The following is a 15,949-nucleotide window of genomic DNA, read 5'->3' on the forward strand; positions in this document are numbered from 1 at the left end:
ACATTAGCAAGATCCTTCGCCGGGCTACTAGGGACGCAAAGGCCAGAATGCCGGCCTCTTTCGCCTCCTGCACTCCCGGTTCGTCCACTACTCCAAATATTGCTAGCCTCCAGCTTGGCTTGACCCCCGGACTTTCACCACCTGAGATATTGCTCCCGCCACTCCTCTCCAGAACTCCTCCAGTGCCGGGCATGACCAAAACATATGGATATGGTTCGCCGGGCTCCCTGAGCACCTTCCACATCTGTCCTCTACCCCAAAGAACCTACTCAACCTCGCCCCCGTCAAGTGCGCTCTGTGGACCACCTTAAATTGTATCAGGCTGAGCCTGGCACACGAGGAGGAGGAATTAACCCTACCTAGGGCATCAGCCCACAGACCTTCCTCGATCTCCTCCCCCAGCTCCTCCTCCCATTTACCCTTCAACTCTTCTACCAGCGCTTCCCCCCTCTTCTTTCAACTCCTGGTTTATTTCCGACACCTTGCCCTCCCCGACCCATACACCCGAGATCACCCTATCTTGAACTTCTTGTGCCGGGAGCAACGGGAATTCCCTCACCTGTCGCCTCACAAAAGCCCTCACCTGCATATATCTAAAGGCATTTCCCGGGGGTAACTCAAACTTCTCCTCCAGTGCCCCTAGGCTCGCAAACGTCCCGTCGATGAACAGGTCCCCCATTCTTCCAATCCCCGCCTGATGCCAGCTCTGGAACCCCCCGTCCATCTTCCCCGGGGACAAACCGGTGGTTACCCCTGATCGGGGACCACACCGATGCTTCCATTGCACCCCTGTGTCGTCTCCACTGGCCCCAGAACCTTAGCGTTGCGGCCACCACCGGGCTTGTGGTATACTTTGTCGGCGAGAGCAGCAGCGGTGCCGTCACCAACGCCCCCAGGCCCGTTCCTTTACAGGACGCCATCTCCATCCTCTTCCATGCCGCCCCCTCGCCCTCCATAACCCACTTGCGGATCATCGCCACATTTGCTGCCCAGTAGTAGCTCCCCAGGTTTGGCAGCGCCAACCCTCCTCAGTCCCTACTGTGTTCCAGGAACCCTCTCCTTACTCTCGGGGTCTTATTTGCCCACACAAACCCCATAATACTCCTGCGTACTCTCTTAAAAAAGGCCTTAGTGATCACGATGGGAAGGCAAAGAAACACAAACAGAAACCTCGGAAGGACCACCATTTTGACCGACTGCACTCTACCCGCCAGCGAGAGCGGTAACACGTCCCATCTTTTGAAATCCTCCTCCATTTGCTCCACCAACCTCGTCAGATTCAGTTTATGTAGGGTCCCCCCAACTCCTGGCTATCTGGATCCCCCAGATACCGAAAGCTCCCCTCCGCCCTCCTCAGCGGTAGGGTCCCCTATCAAATTCTTCTTTTAAATCATGTGGAAAACACCGCTGCACCCCCCATATCAACCTTCTCTGTTACTTCACTTAGATTCGTCAAACACTATCTGCCTTTTACAAATACATGCTGGTTCTACTTAATTAATTCAAACTTCACCAAGAGCCTGTTAATTTTCCCCTGATTGCGTTTCTAAACCCTTACCCACCACTGATAAACTGACCAGCCTCTAGTTACTAGGAATGTCCTTACACCTTTTCTTGAACAAGGATGTCATATTTGCAACGTTCCGATTTCTCTCGCACATCTCACTCTATTTAGGAAATCTTGAAAGATTATTGCAGCCCCCTCTTCTTTTATCTTCATTTCTACTTCCCCTGGCAACCTGGGGTGCAAGCTGTCTAGACCAGCCGTTTTATCAGCTTTAAACATAGCCAGCCTTCCAGTACATCCTTCATGTCAATTTTCATCTCATCCATTGCCTTTACCATCTCTTCTACTGATATTTACGCTCATTTAGTAGTCAAGGAGGAGTCTGGAAAGGAGAGTCAAAAGAATGCTTTATTACTAAAAGTAAAGTATTTAGTCCCAGCCAGGACTACTTTATAGCACAGCTCCTACCTGGGTGGGCTTTATTAGGAACTGAGTTATCGAGCCCACTGATGGCTTCCACCCCTCAGTGGCTGAACTCGTACTCCACAGGGAATTAATCAGGTTTTCCCCATGGGTCTCGGGGTTATAACATTCTCCCCCCCCCCCCCCCCCCCCCCCCACAACCACCAAACTGCGTAAGCCCCCCAAAGACGATGGAGCAGGAGGGCGTCTACTTCTCTTCAGCCGTGGCTGCACTTCAGTGGCTGCGGGGCTGGGTCTAGGGGGGGCATATAGCGCGTCTGGGAATGTTGTTTCCTTTATGACGGCTGACTGATCCCTGGTCAGGTCACCATTGGAAACCTCGGCTGCCGAGTTCTGCATCTCCGAGTTGCAGTCTACCACCTCTCGCATTTTGGGACCCCCCAGGGGGAGACTCCCTAGGTCCCCATGTGTTGGGACGACATGGCTGCGGTACATTTGCTCTGGTGAGGCGTGGCCTAACACTGGCCCCCTGCTCCTAAGATGGGCAAAGTGCTTCCACATTGTTCATTCGCACGTCTTCATCTGGTAACTTCACATATAGGTCTTCTATCCACACATTTGGTACCTGTCCAGATGGGAGGCTTTTTGACGGTCAACTTATCACCGCACAGGCGTATGGTTTCATTATGTTTTAGTATCGGGACTACCGGCGCTGCCCAATCAGTAAACCATATTGGCTGGATGATACCAAGGCCTTCCAGTCAGCTGAGTTTGTCCTCTACTTTCACCAGCACTGCATAGGGGACCAGGTGGCCCGGAACTACTTAGGTGGGGCCTCAGGGTCCACATGTATTTTGGCCACAGCCCCCTTAACGTTGCCCAGGCCTTCCTGGAAGACTTCTGGGTACTTCCCCAAAACTTTTTAAAGTTCGGAAGATCTGTTGCCAGTCCAGCCAGAGGCGTTGTAGCCAGTCATGGCCCAGCAGACTCGGTCCGGGGCCCTTCACTATTATTAACGGCAGCCTAACCGACTGCTGCCCATATGTAACCGGGGTCATTGTCGTGTCCGCTATGGCAAGGGTTTCCTCGTATAGGTCGCGAGCCTTGCCTCGGTGACCCGCAAACCCAAATGTTGAACTCCAGTCCTGATTCTCTCTAAGTTCTGCATCTCTATTTCTTTAACCGTGGTCCCCATGTCCAACTCCATCTTTAACGGGTGGCCATTCATCTGGGTGGTAATCCCGATGGGGGCAACTCGTGGTGCATCAATGCAATTAATTGCACTGTATCCTCGTCATGTTGTTGTAAGTGGAGGGTCCGGGCTCTGGGTTGGAGTCTCCCTCGGGTAGGGTGACAGATTTGCTGGTTGACCTGTGGTTTCCTATCCCTGCAATTTCGGCAGCCACAAGTGCTCCATCGTCCTCCATCGATTCTGGGGAGGTGACCCACCTGGCAGTAGTGGTCCTTGGCCAACAGGCTGAAAATTAGTGGGGAGTTTTTTGCCTTCACGCTGTGGGAAGCGCTGAAAGCGGTGGTAAGGGGAAATTTATATCGATTTGAGTGCACAGAGAGAGAGTGGAGCGGGCTGAGAGGCTGAGGTTGGTGGAGGACATTTTAAGGGTGGACCGGAGATATTCAGTGGCTCCTGAGGAGGTGTTGCTAAAGGAGAAACAGTGGCTTCAGATGGAGTTTGGGCTGTGTGGTGATGTGCATCAATGTAAATGCATGTAGGCTAGCTAGACACTAGAGGGAGCACCAGAAACATCACACACACACACACACACACACACACACACACACACACACACACAACCAATAGATCAGTTAGATAGGACATGACCAATGGATGATATATGGATGATAATGGTATAGTGTAGGTTAGATGGCTTTTGTTTCGGTGCAACATCGTGGGCCGAAGGGCCTGTACTGCGCTGTATTGTTCTATGTTCTATGTTCTAATGGACATTCACGATACACACGGAGGTGACACGACCACAGGGGGGCATTACACCAACCCATATATAAAGGACACCACACACATGATCTGCCTCTTTCCAGTGGAGACAGTCAGTGAGTACAGACACAGGGTTGATTCAATATTACACCCACCACATGGATTGCAGCAACTGGTTAGTCAGTCTAGGTAGCTATAGTAGGATTAGCAGTAGTGTCGAACCTGAGTAATAGAAGTGTAAATAGTTTAATAAACGTGTTGAAGTTATCTTCACGTCTGAACCTTCCTTTGTCAAGTGCACCACAAGGAAGCCGCTTATGTTACACCTAGAACATAACAAATCATGGTACCAGGACTCAACTGTTTCAATCCAGATAGCCATACCTCAGTGTACAATGACAACCAGCAACGATACCCAGGCAAGATGTTCGCGATCCGGGTTCCGCAGAAGCTCCAGTGCCAGGGCGATCTCCGCGAATACTGGCGGGTATTCCGGCAAATGTTTGAAATCTTCCTGGTATCTTCCTGGTAGCAGCCGAACTAGAAGACGTGGCCGATGCTGAAAAGACAGAGCTTCTCTCACCATCGCGGTGGAGCAGAAAAAATCTTTTTAAAATTCAAGTTTTCCAAGGGGCAAAACAGGAGCGACTTCCAGGCAGTCCTGGACAAATTCGACAAATACTGTGAGGAAAACACACTCCAGCCAGCAAGAAAAGGTAAGAGAAGCGCCAGTACTCACCACGAGGCCAAGATCCCGGAGCAGAGAACAGTTTTGATCGGGCGGCCATCTTTCTAAAGGGACTGCACTTGCACAGTTGGGCGAGAAGCGCACTGAACGGGAAGGTCCGTATGCGCATGCGCGAGACGCCGCGCATGCGTAATCATGAAAACGGCCATCGGTACAGGAACAACTGATTTGCGCATGCGCAAATGCTTCCTTTGTATGATGTCACATGCGTCATGACGCCAGAGGCCCCGGACACGCCCATTTAAAGGGGAAACGACCCAAATCAAAGAATTTTTTTTTAAAGCCGTAAAAACAACCTTCCTTCACCTGGAATGACAGCGCAATGCTCCTCAAATTGAACCAGAATGAAATTAACCTCCGAAGAACCTTGCAACAAGCAGTTACCTACGCCCAAACGATGATTCCGACCTTGAATACTTCTATACCGACCGTTACATTTTCTCTGGACCTCGCGAGCCCAATGCCAGCTCCGACGCAAACAGTGATGATATGGTCCTAGAAGACAACGACTCAGACGAACCTTCCACCTTGGGAGGCTACCCCAGTACCAAATCCGATCTGCAACTAGACGTGTTGCACATTGACGACCGTGACGACGAGTTCTTCGGATTTGAGGCTCTTCAGCCCAGCAGATATGACATCCCGACTCATGAGTGCAGGATGATGCTGTGGCCTGAAACCAAGAGACAGACAGCGGTACAAGCCTACAGAGAGCGGCCTGCTGCCACACAGAGCATGGTCCACGCACCACTCAGGGTTCCCGACTCTAGGAAAGAAGACATGCAAGACTCCACACCACAGTCCTTGCATGAACAAGAAGTGACTCCAGCCTCCACAGCGAGCTCGTGGACCGCCTCCACGATAGAAGCAACGCAAGATTCCGCCGCGCAGTCCTTGCAGGAACAAGACCATGAGGATCTAGCAAACCTCCTCTGACCAACTAGCGGCAGATGATGCAAGTCTGCCATGCTCAAGTAAGCAGCAAGAAGACTATGACAGTCTACCACACTCCAGTGCACAGCAGGTCGACCATGACGGTCTATCATACTACAGTGAAGAACAAGCGACGATGTCAGTCAAGCCCAAATGAAGGACAACAGCAAGACAATGACAGTCCACCCACATTGTTTGCACCACCAGATGAAGACTCTGACAATTTACCCAACCCAAGTGAACAACAAGCAGCTACTGAGGCTCTACCCACGGTATGTGAGACGAGTGACGACAGCATCCCACTTCCCATGCAAGATGTGCAAAGTGACAGACCTCAGCTAGTGTGCGCAGAGGCACTCGACGATCACTGTGAGACCACTGGTGACTCAGGTGACACCACAATACTTCCACCCTCATTCGCTCAAACCTCTCCACAAGTCAATGCATTCCTGCATGTTCCGACTCCAGACGTGCAGCTTCAAGAAATCTCAGCTGACTCCAGTGCACCTGCTAAGACCCCGGACGGGGAGCATCAACAAACCAACACTGACTCAGTTAAAACAGACCAGACTCCATATGAGGAGCAACCAAACGCCGACTCTGATTCACGTAAGCCGGACTTTACTCCAGACAGGGGGTGCCGCAACCTCAGTGATGGCACGCTCAGGGTGACAGCAGATGCCACAACAGGAGATGGATCACTTAACAATTGCACTGGGTCAGTAATAACAAGCAGCGGCTACAGTCCAAGAGGAATACACCAATATTCACCACAGCTATATCCACACATTTTTCCCACACCAGCAGTGCAGCCAATGACAGCTCATGCTGGACAAACCCAGTATTCAGGCATGCAGCAGCCAGCAGTCTATGCAGCATATTTTCAAACAGGCCAGCACTATGGATTGCCCACTAATGGAATCAAGACCGAAGGAGGACTACCGCAAATGCAATCTGCACTACAGACTGGATGCCTTAGTTACAGCGCAGGATTTGCTGCACCCCAGCCTGGCCAGACGGCATATTCCTATCAGATGCAAGGTTCTAGTTTCACACCACCACCAGGTATTTATGCGAGCAGCAATTCTGTTTCCAATTTGACAAGCTTCAACAGTTCTCAGCAGGATCACCCTTCCTGCACAGCACGTGGCCAGAACCAGTATGTACATTCTTATCCAACTTCAACATATGGCACATCCATGACCTCGAATGATACTGTTGATGGTACCTCTTCAACGTCAACACCTTAACAGCTACAAGATGCCATCCGACAGCACCATCACAAACATCGAAACAAGGAAGGGACTCCAAATCAGACAGCAAAGTGATTTGACCACTTCTTGGTTCCTGTGGCACAGGGACGTTGATGGCGTCCATAACCAAGAGAGACATTTGACCATGATGATTGATGGTTTTTGGACTCACACAAATGATTTGGACTTATTGTTTAATCACTGTTCCCATGACTTGTATACACCTTAACGTATCTACCTATTTTTTGTTCAATTTTCTTAAAGTGTACAGAAAATATGTAACATCTAAAAAAAGGGGGGGATGTGGTGATGTGCATCAATGTAAATGCATGTAGGCTAGCTAGACACTAGAAGGAGCACCAGAAACATCACACACACACACCCAATAGATCAGTTAGATAGGACATGACCAATGGACATTCACGATACACACGGAGGTGACACGACCACAGGGGGGCATTACACCAACCCATATATAAAGGACACTGCACACATGATCTGCCTCTTTCCAGTGGAGACAGTCAGTGAGTACAGACACAGGGTTGATTCAATATTACACCCACCACATGGATTGCAGCAACTGGTTAGTCAGTCTAGGTAGCTATAGTAGGATTAGCAGTAGTGTCGAACCTGAGTAATAGAAGTGTAAATAGTTTAATAAACGTGTTGAAGTTATCTTCACGTCTGAACCTTCCTTTGTCAAGTGCACCACAAGGAAGCCGCTTATGTTACACCTACAACATAACAAATCAGGCTGGTGTCCACAGGAAAGGCAGCGGGACAATTACATAGTGCCAGGGGGTCGGTAAATGAGTATGGGGAGAAAGCGAGCAGGGTGCTTGTGCACCAGTTGAGGTGGCGAGGGAGATTGGGTGAGAGATAAGAGGGGCATGTTGCTATTGGAGCCGGAGGGGGTGAACAGGAATTTTGTGGCTTTTATCGGATGCTGTATAACTCGCCTCCAGTGGGGAATGAAGGGATGAGGTAGTTTTTGGATGTTGGAGTTCCCAAGAGTTCAGAAGGCGAAGGGACTAGGGGCCCCCGATTGGGATGAGGGAGGTAATGGATTGCATTGGGTTGATGCAGGCAGGGAAGGCTCAATCGAGTTTTATAGGAAGTTTGTTTTGGAGCTGGGACCCTTGCTAGTTGAGATATACAATGAGTCGATTGTGAGGGGGGACCTCCCATCCAACGCTGTCTCAGGCCTTGATATCTCTCATGTTAGAGGAGGACAAATTCCCGGAGCACTGTGGATTGTAACCGATCTCTCAGTTGAATGTAGATGCAAATTTGTCGGTGAAGGTGCTAGCAACGTGGAAAGATGATTGTGTACCGGGGTGATGAAGACCAGACAGGGTTTGTGAAGGGACGGCAGTTGTTGGTGAATGTACAGAGGCTGCTTAATGTTATTATGATGCCCTTGGAGGGCTGGGAAGTGGACGCAGAGAAGGCGTTCAATCGGGTCGAATGGGGTATCTGTTCGAGGTGTTGGGTCGGTTCGGGTTTGCGCAGGGGTTTGCGCATTGGGAGAAGGAGCCTCGGGCAAGATGAACAAGGGCTGAACCGGGGGACAAGGCAGGGATGTGTGCTCTCCACGCTGCTTTTTGCAGGATAAGCTTCTGTCTGAGGATGAAAGTGGGGATGGAGTATGAGCTGATGAAGAGGGAGAATGCTTCCATGGAGGAGTTCCAGCTCAAGTGGGAGGAGGAGTTGGGGAGATGGGGGGGGGGTGGGGGGGGGGGGGGGTGGGGGCGCGTCGGGGGCGGCAGTGCAGAGTGTGGAGGGAAGCTCTGCAGAGGGTGAATGCATCCTCGTTGTGTGCTGGGCAAAGTCTTATTCAATTTTAGGTGGTACATAGAGCCCACATGATGGTGTCCAGGATGAGTCAGTTCTTTCCAGGGTGGAGTATAGGTGTCGGAGGGGGGAGGGGGCCCGGCAAACCATGTACTTATGTTCTGGGTGTGTCCGAAGTTGAGGGAGCTTTGGAAGAGATTTTCTGTCGTAATGTCAAAGATTTTGGGGGTAGAGGCAGCTCCACATCTGGAGATGGCGATATTTGGAGTGGGAGAGTCCGGAGTGCAGGTGGGGAGAGAGGCCTTTGCCTCCCTGATAGCCTAGGAATGGATTTTGTTGTGTTGGCAGGACTCAGAGCTACAAAAAGCAGGGGGAATGGGTGAGTGATTTGGCAGAGTTCCTGCATTGGAAAAGATCAGATTCGCCATTCGAGGGGCAGAGGAGAAGTTCACCTTGAGGTGGAAGCTATTTATCGACTTCTTTAAGGGGTATTTAGTCATCAGCGAGGGGACAAGGGGGTTGTTTTATTTTTTGTTTTGGTGGGGGGTTAGAGAAGGGTGGGAAAGGGAAGCGACTGCCAGGTGGCTGCGAGTTGAGTGGTGGGTGTTGATTGGGGGAGGTGCTGGGAGGGTGGAGTTTGTTAACTGTTGCTGCAGTTGGCTTTTGTATTTTTGTGATTGTGTTTATTTTAAATGCCTTCTTTGGACTTCCGGGTGCGGCGATGACCAGCTAAGTCGCACGTTTCGGCAGCGCCCGGTGGAAAGGACTTTTGGGCTCTTAATAGGAGCCCCAACAGCAATTTTAACGGCTAAAAACACTGTGCGGTAAACCAGAAGGGAATCCCCCCTGGACACGGATGGAAAAAGGAGAGGAAAGTGGCCAGATTGCGGTGGATCCTCTAGAGCAGCGGCCAGGAAGGCAGGCACAAAGCAAGATGGCGTCGGAAGGAGGCAGTTTAATATGGGGCCCTGACCAACAAGAGTTCCTGCGGCGTTGCGTGGAAGAACTTAAAAAGGAGATGAAGAAGGAGCTGTTGGCCCCGATATTACAGGCGATCGAAGGGCTAAAGGAGGAGCAAAAGACCCAGGAACAGGAGCTTCGGGTCGTGAAGGTAAAGGCTGCTGAGAATGAGGACGACATACAGGGCCTGGTGGTGAAGACAGAGATGCACGAGGCACAACACAAAAGGTGTGTGGAAAGGCTGGAGGTGCTGGAGAATAATGCGAGATGGAAGAATTTAAGGATTCTTGGTCTCCCCGAAGGTGCAGAAGGGCGGACGTCGGGGCATATGTGAGCACGATGCTGCACTCGGTAATGGGATCGGAGGCCCCGATGGGCCCGTTGGAGGTGGAGGGAGCCTATCGAGTTATGGCGCGAAGACCGAGGGCTGGAGAAATTTCTCGAGCCATAGTGGTGAGATTTCTCCGATATAAGGACAGAGAGATGGTCCTCAGATGGGCAAAGAAAACTCGGAGCAGTAGGTGGGTGATCCGCGTATATCAAGATTGGAGTGCGGAGGTGGCGAGAAGGAGGGCAAGCTTTAATCGGGCCAAGGCGGTGCTGCACAAAAGGAAGGTTAAATTTGGAATGCTGCAGCCGGCAAGACTGTGGGTCACACATCAAGGGAAACACCACTACTTTGAAAACGAAACACCACTACTTTGAAAACGCAGAAGAGGCGTGGACATTTATTGTTGAGGAGAAACTGGAATAAGCGGGCTAGAAAAAGAACGTTTGGGACAAAGTGGTGGGGCGAATATGTGGGGTGAAGAGGGGGAAAAGGGGGAAGAGATGATTTCCCAAATTGTTAATCCTGCGACCCTGTAACTTTTCTCTCTTCCCCATGTCGTGGGGGAGGGGAGGAGGGAGGATGAGGAGCTGAGGGCGCCGGCCTTTGGGGGCGGGGCCAAATGGGAAGCGCGGGCTTTGTTCCCGCGCTATGGTAATCATGGTGGGAACAGGGAAGCAGGAAGGAGGGTGGCCTCGCACAGTGGGAGCCGAGGTCACGGGGGAAGCCGAGGTCGGCCAGAGTTTGCTGACTTCTGGGAGCAACATGGGGGGTGCAATTACGCTAGTGAGGGATCTAGCGGGGTGGGGGGGGGGGGGGGGGGGGGGTTAACTGGGTTGCTGCTGCTGGGGAGAAGGGGGAGCTGGTATGTGGGTGGGGTGGTCGGGGGCGGGAGGGGGCGCCGTTGGGGGAAGATATACGGCTACGTGGGAACCGGGTGAGGAGCTGGATTGAAAAAGGAGATGGCTAGTCGACAAGGGGGGGGGGGGTAAAGAGCCCCCCCCAACCCGGCTGATCACGTGGAATGTGAGAGGGCTGAACGGGCCGTAAAGAGGGCACGGGTACTCGCCACACCTAAAGAAACTTAAGGCAGATGTGGTTATGCTGCAGGAGACGCATCTGAAACTGATAGACCAGGTCAGACTACGCAAAGGATGGCGTGGGGCAGGTGTTTCATTCGGGCTAGACGCAAAAAACAGGGGGTGGCTATACTAGTGGGGAAGCGGGTAATGTTTGAGGCAAAGACCATAGTGGCGGATAGTGGGGGCAGATACGTGATGGTGAGTGGCAAATTGCAAGGGGAGGCGGTGGTCTTAGTGAACGTATATGCCCCGAACTGGGATGATGCCAACTTTATGAGGCGTATGTTAGGACGTATCCCGGACCTAGAGGTGGGGAAGTTAGTAATGGGTGGAGATTTTAATACGGTGCTGGACCCCAGGGCTGGACAGATCGAGGTCCAGGACCGGAAGGAGGCCGGCTGCAGCTAGGGTGCTTAAGAACTTTATGGAGCAGATGGGAGGAGTAGACCCCTGGAGATTAGTAGACCTAGGAGTAAGGAGTTTTCGTTTTTCCTCCTATGTCCACAAAGTTTTATTCACGGATAGACTTTTTTGTTTTGGGAAGGGCACTGATCCCGAAGGTGACGGGGACGGAGTACACGGCTATAGCTATTTCGGATCACGGCTCCACATTGGGTGGACCTGGAGATAGGGGAGGAAAAAAGACAGCGTCCACCCTGGAGAATGGACATGGGATTATTGGCAGATGAGGGGGTGTGTTTAAGGGTGAGGGGATGTATTGAAAGGTACTTGGAACTCAATGATAGTGGGGAGGTTCAGGTGGGAGTGGTCTGGGAGGCGCTGAAGGCAGTGGTTAGAGGGGAGCTGATATCTATTAGGGCACATAAAGGAAAGCAGGAGGGTAGGGAAAGGGAGCGGTTGTTGAAAGAACTTCTGAAAGTGGACAGACAATATGTGGAGGCAACCGGAGGAGGGACTGTACAGGGAAAAGGCAAAGGCTACATGTAGAATTTGTGACTTGTTGACTACGGGTATTGCAGAGGCACAATGGAGGAAGGCACAGGGTGTACAGTACGAATATGGGGAGAGAAAGCGAGCAGGTTGCTGGCCCCACCAACTGAGGAAAAGGGGAGCAGCGAGGGAGATAGGGGGGGGGTGAGAGATGAGGAGGGAGAGATGGAGCGGGGAGCGGAGAGAGTGAATGGAGTGTTCAACGCATTTTATGAAGATTATATGAAGCTCAGCCCCCGGATGGAAGGAGAGAATGATGTGCTTCTGGATCAGGCTGAAATTTCCTAAGGTGGAGGAGCAGGAGAGGGCGGGGACTGGGAGCCACAGATTGAGAGGAGGAAGTGGTGAAAGGGATTGGGAGTATGCAGGCGGGGGATGGCCCCGGGACCAGACCGGATTCCCAGTTGAATTCTATAGGAAATATATGGACTTGCTGGCCCCCGCTACTGGATGAGAACAACGATATCGCTCCTCCTAAAGAAGGAAAAAGACCCGCTGAAATGCGGGTCCTATAGGCCTATTTCCCTCCTGAATGTGGACGCTAAGATTCTGGCCAAGGTAATGGCAACGAGGATAGAGGATTGTGTCCCGGGGGTGGTTCATGAGGACCAAACTGGGTTTGTGAAGGGGAGACAGCTGAATACAAATATACGGAGGCTGCTAGGGGTAATGATGATGCCCCCACCAGAGGGGGAAGCGGAGATAGTGGTGGCGATGGATGCCGAGAAAGCATTTGATAGAGTGGAGTGGGATTATTTGTGGGAGGTGCTGAGGAGATTTGGCTTTGGAGATGGGTATATCAGATGGGTACAGTTGCTGTATAGGGCCCCGATGGCGAGCGTGGTCAAGAATGGACGGGGGTCTGATTATTTCGGCTCCATAGATGGACGAGGCAGGGATGTCCTCTGTCCCCGTCATTGTTTGCACTGGCGATTGAGCCCCTGGCCATAGCATTGAGGGGTTCCAGGAAGTGGAGGGGAGTACTCAGGGGAGGAGAAGAACACCGGGTATCTCTGTATGCGGATGATTTGTTGCTATATGTGGCGGACCCGGCGGAGGGGATGCCAGAGATAATGCGGATACGTGGGGAGTTTGGGGATTTTTCAGGGTATAAATTGAACATGGGGAAAAGTGAGTTGTTTGTGGTGCATCCAGGGGAGCAGAGCAGAGAAATAGAGGATTTACCGTTGAGGAAGGTAACAAGGGACTTTCGGTACTTGGGGATCCAGATAGCCAAGAATTGGGGTACATTACATAGGCTTAATTTAACACGGTTGGTGGAACAGATGGAGGAGGACTTTAAGAGATGGGACATGGTGTCCCTGTCACTGGCAGGGAAGGTGCAGGCGGTTAAAATGGTGGTCCTCCCGAGATTCCTTTTGTGTTTCAGTGCCTCCCGGTGGTGTCACGAAGGCTTTTTTCAAAAGAATCGAGAAGAGTATTATGAGTTTTGTGTGGGCCGGGAAGACCCCGAGAGTGAGGAGGGGATTTTTGCAGCGTAGTAGGGACAGGGGGGGGGGGCTGGCACTACCGAGCCTAAGTGAGTACTACTGGGCCGCCAATATTTCAATGGTGTGTAAGTGGATGGGAGAAGAGGAGGGAGCGGCGTGGAAGAGATTGGAGAGGGCGTCCTGCAGTGGGACTAGCCTACAAGCTATGGTGCCGTTCTCACCGAAGAAATACACCACAAGCCTGGTGGTGGTGGCTACATTGAAAATTTGGGGGCAGTGGAGACGGCATAGGGGAAAGACGGGAGCCTCGGTGCGGTCCCCGATAAGAAATAACCATAGGTTTGTTCCGGGGAGAATGGATGGGGGATTTGGAGCATGGCAAAGAGCAGGGGTAGCACAATTGAGAGATCTGTTCGTAGATGGGACGTTTGAGATTCTGGGAGCGCTGACGGAAAAATATGGGTTGCCCCAAGGGAATGCATTTCGGTATATGCAACTGAGGACTTTTGCGAGGCAACAGGTGAGGGAATTCCCGCAGCTCCCGACGCAGGAGGTGCAGGATAGAGTGATCTCAGAGACATGGGTGGGGGATGGTAAGGTGTCGGACATATATAGGGAAATGAGGGACGAGGGGGAGATCATGGTAGATGAGCTGAAAGGGAAATGGGAAGAAGAGCTGGGGAGGAGATTGAGGAGGGGCTGTGGGCTGATGCCCTACGTAGGGTAAACTCATCGTCCTCGTGTGCCAGGCTAAGCCTGATACAATTTAAGGTGTTACACAGGGTGCATATGACTGGAGCACGGCTCAGTAAATTTTTTGGGGTAGAGGATAGGTGTGCGAGATGCTCGAGAAGCCCAGCGAATCACACCCACATGTTCTGGTCATGCCCGGCACTACAGGGGTTTTGGGTGGGGGTGGCAAAGGTGCTTTCGAAGGTGGTGGGGGTCCAGGTCGAACCAAGCTGGGGGTTGGCTAAATTTGGGGTTGCAGAAGAGCCGGGAGTGTAGGCGGCGAGAGAGGCTGATGTTTTGGCCTTTGCGTCCCTAGTAGCCCGGCGCAGGATATTGTTAATGTGGAAGGAAGCCAAACCCCGGGTGTGGAGACCTGGATAAACGACATGGCAGGGTTTATAAAGTTAGAACGGATTAAGTTCGTACTAAGGGGTTCGGCTCAAGGGTTCACCAGGCGGTGGCAACCGTTCGTCGACTACCTCACAGAAAGATAGAGGGAATGGAAAAGAAGAAGACAACAGCAGCAACCCAGGGGGAGGGGGTAAGGGGGTGGGGGGGGGGGGGAGGAATCGGACGGACTCTCAGGGATGTTATTGTATATGTATAGGCACTTGTTTTAGGTAATGTATATTGGACTGTTGGATTGTATCTTTGGAGAGTAACTATTTTTGATCAGGCAGTTGCCATTTAGTTTGGGGTTTTTTTCTGTTCATATATTATTTATTTATTTGTTTAAAACTGGCCACTGTTATTTATATTGCTTTATTGTTGTTTAAAAGAATCACTACGTACTGTTATGTTTGGCCAAAAAATCTTGAATAAAATATATATTTTAAAAAAAAATTAAATGCCTTCTTTACAATATATATATTTTTAAAAACATTGACCCTTATTGCAAGGATGGAATTTAAAAGTAGTGAAGTTTAGCTACAACTGTACAGGTGAGACTATGCCTAGAGTACTGTGTACAATTCTGGTCACCATACGTCATGAGGAGCTTGTATTGGAAGCAACTCAAAGAAGCTCCACTGGACAGATTCCTGGGATGTGGGATTTGTCTTATGAGGAAATGTTGAGCAGGTCGGGCCATACACTTTGGAATTTAGAAGAACAAGAGGTGATCTAATTGAAACATATAAGATTTGGAGGGCGTTTGACAGGATAGATGCCGATGGAATGATTCCTCTCATAGAATCTAGAACTGGGGGCGGCACGGTGGCACAGCGGTTAGCACTGCTACCTCATGGCGCTGAGGACCCGGGTTCGATCTCTGCCACAGGTCACTGTCCGTGTGGAGTTTGCATATTCTCCCCGTGTCTGCGTGGGTTTCACACCCACAACCCAAAGATGTACAGGGTAGGTGGATTGATCGCACTAAATTGCTCCTTAATTAGGAAAAAAAATAGAATCTAGAACTGGTGGCACAGTTCAAAAATAACGTAGAGATGAGGAGGAATTTCTCCTGAGGGTCGTTAATCTTTGGAACTTTCTTACCAAGTGAATAGTGTAGGCCAGGTTGTTAAAAATCTGGTCCAAAATGTCCAGAAGTTCCCACATAGTGCAGGCATTGCAAACAGCAGGTCTCAGCTGCCCATCCATGATCCCAAAAATTATCTATTCCCTCCTTTAATGTTCAGTTAGTCTCATCTTTAAACTATTAATTTCAAGGAATGGCTGTAGGCCTACTCTGTACTAATAACATTATTAATTCACTTGATGTAATACTTACCAAGATTGATTTTTAAAAAATTCTTAGCTTCTATATTAAACCAATGCCTTTGTTTAGAAAGGAAAATAAAGAAAAAAGAATACTCACCAATCAAAAGAATACTC

General features: G+C 50.7%; 1 protein-coding gene across 1 annotated transcript in view; it reads left to right on the top strand.

Moving 5' to 3' along the window:
- heatr4 (HEAT repeat containing 4) overlaps window positions 1-15,949 on the top strand; it is a 264,817-nt gene that overhangs the window by 136,155 nt on the left and 112,713 nt on the right. The gene's annotated exons all lie outside the window — the stretch shown is intronic.

This window comes from Scyliorhinus torazame, chromosome 2 (assembly GCF_047496885.1).
Source record: "Scyliorhinus torazame isolate Kashiwa2021f chromosome 2, sScyTor2.1, whole genome shotgun sequence".
NCBI lineage: Eukaryota > Metazoa > Chordata > Chondrichthyes > Carcharhiniformes > Scyliorhinidae > Scyliorhinus > Scyliorhinus torazame.